We start from the raw sequence: 12044 nt of genomic DNA on the forward strand, positions 1-12044 counted from the left end.
TGCCATATCATTCAGTGAATTAAGTTAATATTGGAACGAGGGGATGTGTTAAATCACCCAATCCCTCACCAGTAACAGTAGAAACACTGGTGGGCGGCCCTCTTGTGTAGATATGATTAACCCACTGATCATTCTCTCAGGGAAATACACCCTGTATGACAAATAGACAGCAGATGATATACTGTAATTCCATTATGATAGCCATGGGGAGATCTGGGAAAATTAGCAGGCAAAGTAATAAATTGTCGTTTTTAATATCATCTTCCAGCCAGGACAGAACAGTATTTGGTTGATTGCACATCTGTAATTAGGATATTATCATTGAAGGCGACAAATTCTTTGCATAGGCAATTCAGAGCTTTACGCAGTGATTTATGTGAAAATATGGGATACAGGTGTGTATAGCCTTGAATGGAAAATGTATAATCCTTGAATATTTACCCAACAACTAAAGAAATACAAACAACTCAACAGAGGAAGTAGAATATTAGTTCAATACATCGGTTAAATTAGCACGTGTAGATACTCTCAATTTGAAACCTGTGCTGTGGTGCAAATCAAATGAACAGTTTAGTCACAGAGTGACGGAGGACAGGGTTTTTGTGCAGTCTTCTGCTGTTGTTTATTTTCATTTGTGGAAAACATCTGAATAGCCTAATGACCTCTAGTTGAAATAAACAAATATCTCTCATAATGTTTCCACTTCTAAAATGCCCAATTCATCTGAAACTTGTTTGGCCAGATAATAGCCTAATCTGTGGAGATTTTTCTTCAAAAGGTTGTGTGAAATCATCCCATTTTGAAATATTGCCCCATTATCCTGTTGTATTTGGGACAGACCTCCTGCTCGTTGCTTGGAGTAGCCTACGACATAAAATAGAAATGTTCACATTTCTCAAGCTTTCCTCAAACTGCACCCTGGGGCTTCAAGTAATTATTTCCCCACTCAGTGGTCCATTAAGATAAAACAACACTGGGGACTTTGTGTGATCTTGTATTGGGGCTTTGTGTGATTGTATCATTATCTAAACTCTGAAACAGGGATACTTAATCTTTGCTGATAAACTGGATATGATTATGAACAACTGAAAACATTGGTTCTTTTATACTTTTGATTCGTTTTTGAATGTTTGAATGGGAGTTGAAGACTGCTCTCCCTTACTCACTTTTATATCCATTCTTTTACAAAATCATATTGGATAAAACAGAAATAAAACATTCAACAAAGGAGAACACACAGATGACAACCAATCAGTGAGTGTTTTGTTTTCTGGGGAGTTGCAGCTCACCAAAGGAAGCAGGAAATAGAAATACTCTCACAGAGCTGCAGTAGTACTAGAATTACCAAAGCCTTTTGTAATAAAACGACGGAGGAGGAAATGGTTTTTTATGAGTCAATACACACTTTAAAAGCAGGAAGCAGGCAAGCTCTCCAAAGCATTCGTCACTGCTGTACAGACCCACACTGTGGGCAGAGTGATGGAAGTCAGCAAACAGCTACATCTGAAGCTCCTCCACTAATTAATTTATACTTAGCAAAAACAATTACTGAGTTACAGTTCATATAAGAAAATAAGTCAATTAAAATACACAAAATTCATTAGGCCCTAATCTATGAATTTTACATTTCTGGGCAGGGGCGCAGCCCACTGAGGAGTCAGGCCCAGCCAATCAGAATTAGTTTTTCCCCACAAAAGGGCTTTATTACAGACAGAAATACTGCTCAGCACCCCCACCATCCCTCTCAGACGATCTCACAGGTGAAGAAGCCAGATGTGGAGGTCCGGGGCTGGCGTGGTTACACGTGGTCTGCGGTTGTGAGGCCGGTTGGACATACTGCCAAATTCTCTAAAACAACGTTGAAGGCGGCTTACGGTAGAGAAATTAACATTCAATTCCCCGGCAACAGCTCTGGTGGACATTCCTGTACTCAGCATGCCAATTGCACGCTCCCTCAAAACTTGAGACGTCTGTGGCATTGTGTCGTGTGACAAAACTGCACATTTTAGAGTGGCCTTTTATTGTCTCCAGTGCAAGGTGCACCTGTGTAATGATCATGCTGTTTAATCAGCTTCTTGATATGCCACACCTGTCAGGTGGATGGATTATATTGGCAAGGGATGTAAACACATTTGTGCACAGAATTTGAGATAAATAAGCTTTTTGTGCGTATGGAACATTTCGGTGATATTTTTTTCTTTATACATGTTGCATTTATATTTTTGTTTCGTATACATACCGGTAGTACCATATTCATCATCAAACATGATTACACCCTCTCTTCATTGTAAAATATCACTTCTTACAATAACACTACCGGCCAAAGGTTTTAGAACACCTACTCATTCAAGGGTTTTTCTTTGTTTTTACTATTTTCTACATTGTATAATAATAGTGAAGACATCAAAACTATGAAATAACACACATGGAATCATGTAGTAACCAAAAATGTGTTTAACAATTCTAAATATATTTTATATTTGAGATTCTTCAAAGTAGCCACCCTTTGCCTTGATGACAGCGTTGCACATTCTTGGCATTCTCTCAACCAGCTTCACCTGGAATGCTTTTCCAACAGTCTTGAAGGAGTTCCCACATATGCTGAGCACTTGTTGGCTGCTTTTCCTTCACTCTGCAGTCCGACTCATCCATAACCATCTCATCTCAATTTGGTTGAGGTCGGGGAATTGTGGAGTCCAGGTCGTCTGATGTATCAATCCATCACTCTCCTTCTTGGTCAAATAGCCCATACACAGCCTGGAGGTGTGTTGGGTCATTGTCCTGTTGAAAAACAAATGGTAGTCCCACTAAGCCCAAACCAGATGGGATGGCGTATCGCTGCAGAATTCTGTGGTAGCCATGCTGGTTAAGTGTGCCTTGAATTCGAACTAAATCACAGACAGGGTCACCAGCAAAGCACCCCCACACCATCACACCTCCTCCTCCATGATTTATGGTGGGAAATTCACCATGTGGAGATCATCCGTTCACCCACACAGTCAAAACATCTCCAATTTGGACTATAGACCAAAGGACAAATTTCCACCGGTCTAATGTCCATTGCTGGTGTTTCTTGGCCCAAGCAAGTCTCTTCTTCTTATTGGTGTCCTTTAGTTATGGTTTCTTTGCAGCATTTCGACCATGAAGGCCTGATTCACACAGTCACCTCTGAACAGTTGATGTTGAGATGTGTCTGTTAATTGAACTCTGTTTAGCATTTATTTGGGCTGCAATTTCTGAGGCTGGTAACTCTAATGAACGTATCCTCTGCAGCAGAGGTAACTCTGGGTCTTCCATTTCTGTGTCGGTCCTCATGAGAATCAGTTTCATTACAGCGCTTGACTGCACTTGAAGACACTTTCAAAGTTCTTGAAATGTTCCTTTTGACTGACCTTTATGTCTTAACTTAATGATGGACTGTTTCTCTTTGCTTATTTGAGCTGTTCTTGCCATAATATGGCCTTGGTCTTTTAATAAATTTGTCTAACTTCTGTATAACACCCCTACCTTCTCACAAAACATCTGATTGGCTCAAACACATTAAGAAGGAAAGAAAATCCACAAATGAACTTTTAAGAAGGCACACATGTTAATTGAAATGCATTCCAGGTGACTACCTCATGAAGCTGGTTGAGAGATTGCCAAGAGTGTGAAAAGCTGTCATCAAGGCAAAGCGGGACTATTTGAAGAATCTCAAATATAAAATATATTTAGATTTCTTTAACACTTTTTTGGTTGCTACATGATTCCATATGTGTTATTTCATAGTTTTGATGTCTTCACTATTATTCTACAATTTAGAAAATAGTAAAAATAAAGAAAAACCCTTGAATGAGTAGGTGTTCTAAAACTTTTCACCAGTAGTGTATACACAGGAAACATCTTGTGAAAGGCAATTATGAGCGAGGACTCTACAGTATGTAAGATGTGAATGTGAATATATCAAATGTATGGTGGTTATATCCTTAGGATGCATTATCCATAGGATACAATAAATTGCGTTCTATTTAGGTCTATCATGGTTATATCTGTAAGTGATGACACTAGAGTAGCTAATCCACCCTTTGGAACTGTATAAACAGAATGGCTTTAGTTCCAGCTGATAATCAAGTGTCACCTCACATGTAGGCCTACAGTCCATCACAGGAGACTAAATCTGCTTTTTGTTCACTGGGCTAAGCGCTTCACAGCAGGGGGCAACTGTTACAGCAGCAACAACAACAAACTAAACACAAATCTATGCGCATGCACCCTGGCATTAGTGATGAGCATTTTGAGTTGATTCCTAGTTAATTACCAACTCTATTTACACATAGCTCCCTAACCTCTTATGGATCCTCTGATCCCAGTGCTCCTTCATGGCTCCTGTCAACGTGAGCGAGCGCTGAGCACCGAGCTGGCGTGGCTAGCTTAGCTAGCTCTCAAAGGGGGGACTCAGAGAATTCCCTTATCCCGCTTCCAGCAGCGTATGTGGCATTCAAAAGCAGCGAGCGGCGCTATGCTACGCAGCTGCCTGCCATCAAAGGCCCTGCTATGATTACACATTCCGTAATGAATAATTTACCTTTTCCTAATAACCCGTTAAGCTGGTTCATTTAAACGTTGTCTTCCTCCTCCTAGTGCGGTGATTATAGCAGGTAGCCACGGTGAGAGAGGTAGAATTCCCAGCGGAATTCCCAGCGGCTCAGGAGAGTTTGTCAATCCCCTAGACCGACCGTTGGAGCTAGTGATGCTGGGGCATCTCTCTCATTAACGCTGAACCCAACCCATCATGTTGGTCAAATGAAATGTCACCTCAGCACATTAAGACGTCTGATTAAGACTTGGAAAACCACACTGACACCAAGAGACAAACAAACTCTGTGTTGAATGGTTCTTCCATTCATCTGCCAGACATCCTGAGTTCTGTGTGGTCATCTTAGACAAGAAGTTTGTTTTCCTGAGGGAACATCATAGTGTTCTTAGTAGTCAACAACTTCACCACAATCTGAGATGGCCTTGTGCCTGTCAGTTATACCACAATCTGTTAGAGACTCTCACAGAGTAGGCTACTATTACCACAAAAGCACTTTAAGTAAACCAGCCATTCACAATGTTCCTTAGAGAATCAAAGCACCTTTTGGGGGAAGTATTTTTGGTTGCAAGAACAGCCCTCTATCCATTAATGTTTTTCTGCACACAGAGTGATGTATAAACATTGGTCTGAGCATAGAAGCTTTATAAATGCACTGATCTCTGTGACTCGCGTTTTCAGCTCGCTCAGTTTGCAGGGCTTTTAGGGCGCTGGGATCCTCTCTGGAACAAGCTCCCATGCTGAGTGCACTTGATGGATGGCATTTTGGCTTAGAGGAGCGGAGTGCTTGAAACTAAATAATTCCTCACAGCCATACAGTACATCACTTCCCATTCTGGTGGTAAGTGGGTAGCCTATGTGAGTGAGTGCATCACACTATATAACCTGTTACATAGGTTTCAAACATATTCTGCTCACTAAGGCTTCAGTAACCGAGGAAACCAGAGAGCCTAACACAGGTCCTCTAGTACTGCTGAAGGAAGGGCACTCCGGAGAGTTGACTCCAGCTTGGCTTCATTACTGGAGGCTCTTAGCACACTACAATAACTATTGGCTAGTACTGTGATGTGCTTTTTGTTCATCATTTCTACATCCTCTGTCTCCCTCTCGCTCTCTCTATTTCACTCTCTACCCCCCCCCCCCCTTCCCCCAAATCTGCCAAATCAGGAAAGATCACAGCCAAGGAACACAGGCCGCTATTTCGTAATGAAGCATTTAGCACAAATTGGGTATTTAAATTATTTGAATTGTAAATTAGCAAAAAACGGGAACGGTTGAAAGCTCTTTGGGACTGAGTTGTTCTTTAGCCGCACCGCGGGACTCACTAGAAAGATCATTTTGGAGCAGCATCCTTATCAACAACTTTGATATGGTGACAGAACAGAGTGATGCAAACAATACATGTGTAGCTACTCAAACACTAAAAATTAAATGCTGGCTCAGTCAGTGCTGCTTCACCAGTGTCAGTTTCACAAAACTTTAATATGTAAACTACAAGCTCAATACTGCAATATGATACAATTAAGCTAAGAGAGATGCATCATGTGAACATTAGGGAAACAAATGAAACTGCTGTTATCACCAAAATGGGCCTGGAAAGAGACTCATAATATATATATATTTTTTTCAAAAATACACCAACAGAATCTCCCCAGCAGGGCCTATTTGAAGGTGACTATTAAGTATTGGCTGAAGATAACAGCATCACTAAAGACTAAAGGCTGAATGCATTTGGGTGATCCGCACTACTTAACACCTGCCGCCTCTCTGACCGTCCATCCGGCCGTCCCCCCGACCGTCCCTCCGACCGTCCGTCTGCATGCTTCTAAATCAAAGACCATTTGGAGGAAGTGACAACTTCAACAGCTCTCCTCACAGAGGCATAGCCTGCTGTGCTGTAAATCTGTAATAACCAGATGGCTCATCAGTTAAAACCTGTCTAGTCATTTAGGAAAAACAACAAATTATCCTCGAATCAATCAGTCAATCAGGAAGAGTCTCGGCCTGCAGACTGCAGATGCTGGGCATCAGCTAATCCCACAGCTATCTTGGAGCCGCCACCACCCCACTAAGGTTTCTTCCTTTTTGTTAACAGTCTAATTTAAAGTAGCCTACATCACAACACATATAACCTCATATAATAAGCCTTTTGAGTGCTGCTACTGTTAAGTAGAACTCTGTTAATGGTGGTGGATGCACAATGCACCCAGCAGTAGCCTCCAGCAGAGTGCATCCAGCCATCCTCCATTATGGAATGGGCATCACATTTCTTTATATGTGACACAACATCCTCTCTTTTGTCAAAAGATATACAGTCATGACCTAAATTATTGGCACCCTTGATAAGATTGAGCAAAAAAGACTGTATAAAATAAATAATAGAAATACTGAGATACAGTATATTTACTGAACAAGAATATAAACACAACATGGAATATGTTGGTCCCATGTTTCATGAGCTGAAATAAAAGATCCCAGAAATTTTCCATACACACAAAAAGCTTATTTATCTCAAATTTTGTGCACAAATTTGTTTACATTCATGTTAGTGAGAATTTCTCCTTCGCCAAGATAAACCACCCACCTGACAAGTGTGGCATATCAATAAGCTAATTAAACAGCATGATCATTACACATCATTACACTCTAAAAAAGTTTTGTCAAAAAAACACAATGCCACAGATGTCTCAAGTTTTGAGGGAGCGTACAATTCGCATGCTGACTGAAGGAATGTCCACCAGAGCTGTTGCCAGGGAATTTAATGTTAATTTCTCGACCATAAGCCGCCTCCAATGTAATTTTAGAGAATTTGGTAGTACGTCCAACCGGCCTAGACCACGTGTAACCACGCCACCTCTACATCCGGCTTTTCACCTGTGGGATCATCTGAGACCAGCCAGCCGGAGAGCTGATGAAACTGTGGGTTTGCACAACCGAAGAATTTCAGTGGGCAAATGCTAACCTTCGATGGCCACTGGCACGCTGGAGAAGTGTGCTCTTCATGGATGAATCCCGGTTTCAACTGTACTGGGCAGATGGCAGACAGAGTGTATGGCGTCGTGTGGGCGTGCGTTTTGCTGATTTCAACGTTGTGAACAGAGTTGCCCATGGTGGCGGTAGGGTTATGGTATGGCAGGAAAAAGCTACGGACAACGAACCCAATTGCATTTTATCTATGGCAATTTGAATGCACAGAGATAATGAGATCCTGAGGCTCATTTTCGTGCCATTCATCCACCGCCATCACCTCATGTTTCAGCATGGTAATGCACAGCCCCATGTCACAAGGATCTGTACACAATTCCTGGAAGCAGAAAATGTCCCAGTTCTTCCATTGCCTGCATACATGTCACCCATTGAGCATGTTTGGGATGCTCTGGATCGACGTGTACGAAAGCGTGTTCCAATTCCCGCCAATATCCAGCAACTTCGTACAGCCATTGATAAGAAGTGGGACAACATTCTATAGGCCACAATCAACAGCCTGATCAACACTACGCGAAGGAAATGTGTCGCGCTGCATTAGTCAAATGGTGGTCACACCAGATACTGACTGTTTTTCTGATACAAGCCCCTATTTTTTTTTTTAAAGGTATCTTTGACCAACATATGCATATCTGTATTCCCAGTCATGTGAAATCCATAGATTAGGGCGTAATTAATTTATTTCAATTGACTGATTTCCTTTTATGAATTGTAACTCAGAAAAATCTTTGAAATAGTTTATATTTATCTTTTTATTTCAGTGTAGCATGTTATTTTATACCAATAAAATTGCTCATAGAAAAACATTTTGTTTAACAAGTATAACAATAAATACTCTAAAAGACAGGTGTCAAGATTATTGCTCCCTTTGTGAGGATAATGACTTTTAGCCTTTTTCTATAATGTTTATTGAGATTGAAGAATAAATTGAGAGGGATCTTAGACAATTCCTACATATAGAATCTTTCCAGATCCTTGATATACTTCTGTCTGCACTTATGGACTGCCCTCTTCAATTCAAATTTTTATCTTAAATATTTTTATTATATATTTTTTAGGGGGTAATATTGCAGATAAAATGTAGCTTCCATCAATGTAATTGTCTACATAATTTCTTGGTAACTATATACATATACATACATACATACATACAGTTGAAGTCAGAAGTTTACATACACCTTAGCCAAATACATTTAAACTCAGTTTTTCACATTTCCTGACATTTAATTAGAGTAGAAATTCCCTGTCTTAGGTCAGTTAGGTTCACCACTTTATTTTAAGAATGTGAAATGTCAGAATAATAGTAGAGAGAATGATTTATTTCAGCTTTTATTTCTTTCATCACATTCCCAGTGGGTCAGAAGTTTACATACGCTCAATGAGTATTTGGTAGCATTGCCTTTAAATTGTTTAACTTGGGTCAAATGTTTCAGGTAGCCTTCCACAAGCTTCCCACAATAAGTTGGGTGAATTTTGGCCCATTCATCCTGACAGAGCTGGTGTCAGGTTTGTAGGCCTCCTTGCCTCCTTGCACATGCTTTTTCAGTTCTACCCATAAACTTTCAATAGGATTGAGGTCAGGGCTTTGTGATGGCCACTCCAATACCTTGACTTTGTTGTCCTTAAGCCATTTTGCCACAACTTTGGAAGTATGCTTGGAGTCATTGTCCATTTGGAAGACCCATTTGCGACCAAGCTTTAACTTCTTGACTGATGTCTTGAGATGTTGCTTCAATATATCCACATAATTTTCCAACCTCATGATAACATCTATTTTGTGAAGTGCACCAGCCCCTCCTGCAGCAAAGCACCCCCACAACATGATGCTGCCACCCCCGTGCTTCACGGTTGGGATGGTGTTCTTCGGCTTGCAAGCCTCCCCCTTTTTCCTCCAAACATAAAGATGGTCATTATGGCCAAACAGTTCTATTTTTGTTTCATCAAACCAGAGGACCTTTCTCCAAAAAGTATGATCTTTGTCCCCAAGTGCAGTTGCAAACCGTAGTCTGGCGTTTTTATGGCGGTTTTGGAGCAGTGTATGTAAGCGTCTTCCTTGCTGAGCGGCCTTTCAGGTTATGTCGATATAGGACTCGTTTTACTGTGGATATAGATACGTTTGTACCGGTTTTCTCCAGCATCTTCACAAGGTCCTTTGCTGTTGTTCTGGGATTGATTTGCACTTTTCGCACCAAAGTACGTTCATCTCTAGGAGACAGAACACGTCTCCTTCCTGAGCGGTATGACGGCTGTGTGGTCCCATGGTGTTTATACTTGCGTACTATTGTTTGTACAGACGTGGTACCTTCAGGCGTTTGGAAATTGCTCCCAAGGATGAACCAGACTTGTGGAGGTCAACATTTTTTTCCCCAGAGGTCTTGGCTGATTTCTTTTGATTTTCCCATATGTGAAGCAAAGAGGAACTGAGTTTGAAGGTAGGCCTTGAAATACATCCACAGGTACACCTGCTATTGTCTCAAATTATGTCAATTAGCCTATCAGAAGCTTCTAAAGCCAGGAATTTTCCAAGCTGTTTAAATTAAAGGCACTGTCATTTTAGTGTATGTAAACTTCTGACCCACTGGAATTGTGATACAGTGAATTATAAGTGAAATAATCTCTCTGTAAACAATTGTTGGAAAAATTACTTGTGTCATGCACAAAGTAGATGTCCTAACCGACTTGCCAAAACTATAGTTTGTTAACAAGAAATGTGTGGAGTGGTTGATAAAGGAGTTTTAATGACTCCAACCTAAGTGTATGTAAACGTCCGACTTCAACTGTATATACATACACATGCAGTGCATTCGGAAAGTATTCAGACTCCTTGATTTTTTCCACATTTTGTTACGTTACAGCCTTATTCTAAAGTTGAATAAATAAAAAAATGTTCCTCATCAATCTACACACAGTAATGAGGCTCTCACGTGGTGCACCTGTCTAAGGCACTGCATCTCAGTGCTAGAGGTATCACTACAGACCCTGGTTCAATTCTAGGCTGTATCACAACCAGCCATAATTGGGAGTCCCATAGGGCCGCACACAATTGACCCAGTGTCGTCCGGGTTAGGGTTTGGCCGGGGTAGGCCGTCCTTGTAAATAAGAATTTGTTCTTAACTGACTTGCCTAGTTAAATCATTTTAAAAATAAAATAATAATAAACAAATGTTTTCAAAATAGAAAAAAAAAAAAACGTATTCAGACTCTTGCTATGAGACTTGAAATTGAGCTCAGATGCATTGATGATTCTTGAGATGTTTCTACAACTTGATTGGAGTCCACCTGTGGAAAATTACATTTTGTAATTATTTTATTGATTTAACCTTTATTTAACTAGGCAAGTCAGTTAAAACTTCTTATGGCTGAGGGCAGTATTGAGTAGCTTGGATGAATAAGGTGCCCAGAGTAAACTGCCTGCTACTCAGTCTCAGTTGCTAATATATGCATATTATTAGTATATTTGGATAGAAAACACTCTGAAGTTTCTAAAACTGTTTGAATGATGTCTGTGAGTATAACAGAACTCATATGGCAGGCAAAAACCTGAGAAAAAATCCAACCAAGAAGGGGGAATCTGAGGTTTGTCGTTTTTCAACTGATTCCCTATTGAAGATACAGTGGGATATTGGTCATGTTGTTGTAATGACATTCCACTAGATGTCAACAGTCTTTAGAACCTTGTTTGATGCTTCTACTGTGAAGGGGGGCCGAATGAGAGGGGATTGAGTAAGGTCTGGCATGAGCTGACCATGAGCTGACCATGCGCGTTCATATGGCAAGCAAAAACCTGAGAAAAAATCCAACCAAGAAGGGGGAATCTGAGGTTTGTCGTTTTTCAACTGATTCCCTATTGAAGATACAGTGGGATATTGGTCATGTTGTTGTAATGACATTCCACTAGATGTCAACAGTCTTTAGAACCTTGTTTGATGCTTCTACTGTGAAGGGGGGCCGAATGAGAGGGGATTGAGTAAGGTCTGCCATGAGCTGACCATGAGCTGACCATGCGCGTTCATCACAGTAGAAGCATCAAACAACGTGAGAGTTAGCTTGAGTTCCATTGCATTTCTGAAGACAAAGGAATTCTCCGGTTGGAACATTATTGAAGATTTATGTTAAAAACATCCTAAAGATTGATTCTATACTTCGTTTGACATGTTTCTACGGACTGTAACGGAACTTTTGACTTTTCGTCTACTCCTAGTGAACGCGCTTCGTGAGTTTGGATTTGTTTACCAAAGGCGCTAAAAATAGGGGCTATTTGGACATAAATTATGGACATTATCGAACAAAACAAACATTTATTGTGGAACTGGGATTCCTGGGAGTGAATTCTGATGAAGATCATCAAAGGTAAGTGAATATTTATAATGTTATTTCTGACTTCTGTTGACTGCACAATATGGCGGATGTCTTTTTGGCTTGTTTTGGCTCTGAGCGCCGTACTCAGATTATTGCATGGTTTGCTTTTTCCGTAAAGCTTTTTTGA

At 40.6% G+C, this 12044-nt stretch overlaps 1 pseudogene; it reads right to left on the reverse strand.

Annotated features, from left to right (window-relative positions):
* LOC139584795 (mitochondrial inner membrane protease subunit 2-like) overlaps nucleotides 1-12044 on the reverse strand; it is a 196356-nt pseudogene that overhangs the window by 39216 nt on the left and 145096 nt on the right.

This window comes from Salvelinus alpinus, chromosome 9 (genome assembly GCF_045679555.1).
Source record: "Salvelinus alpinus chromosome 9, SLU_Salpinus.1, whole genome shotgun sequence".
NCBI lineage: Eukaryota > Metazoa > Chordata > Actinopteri > Salmoniformes > Salmonidae > Salvelinus > Salvelinus alpinus.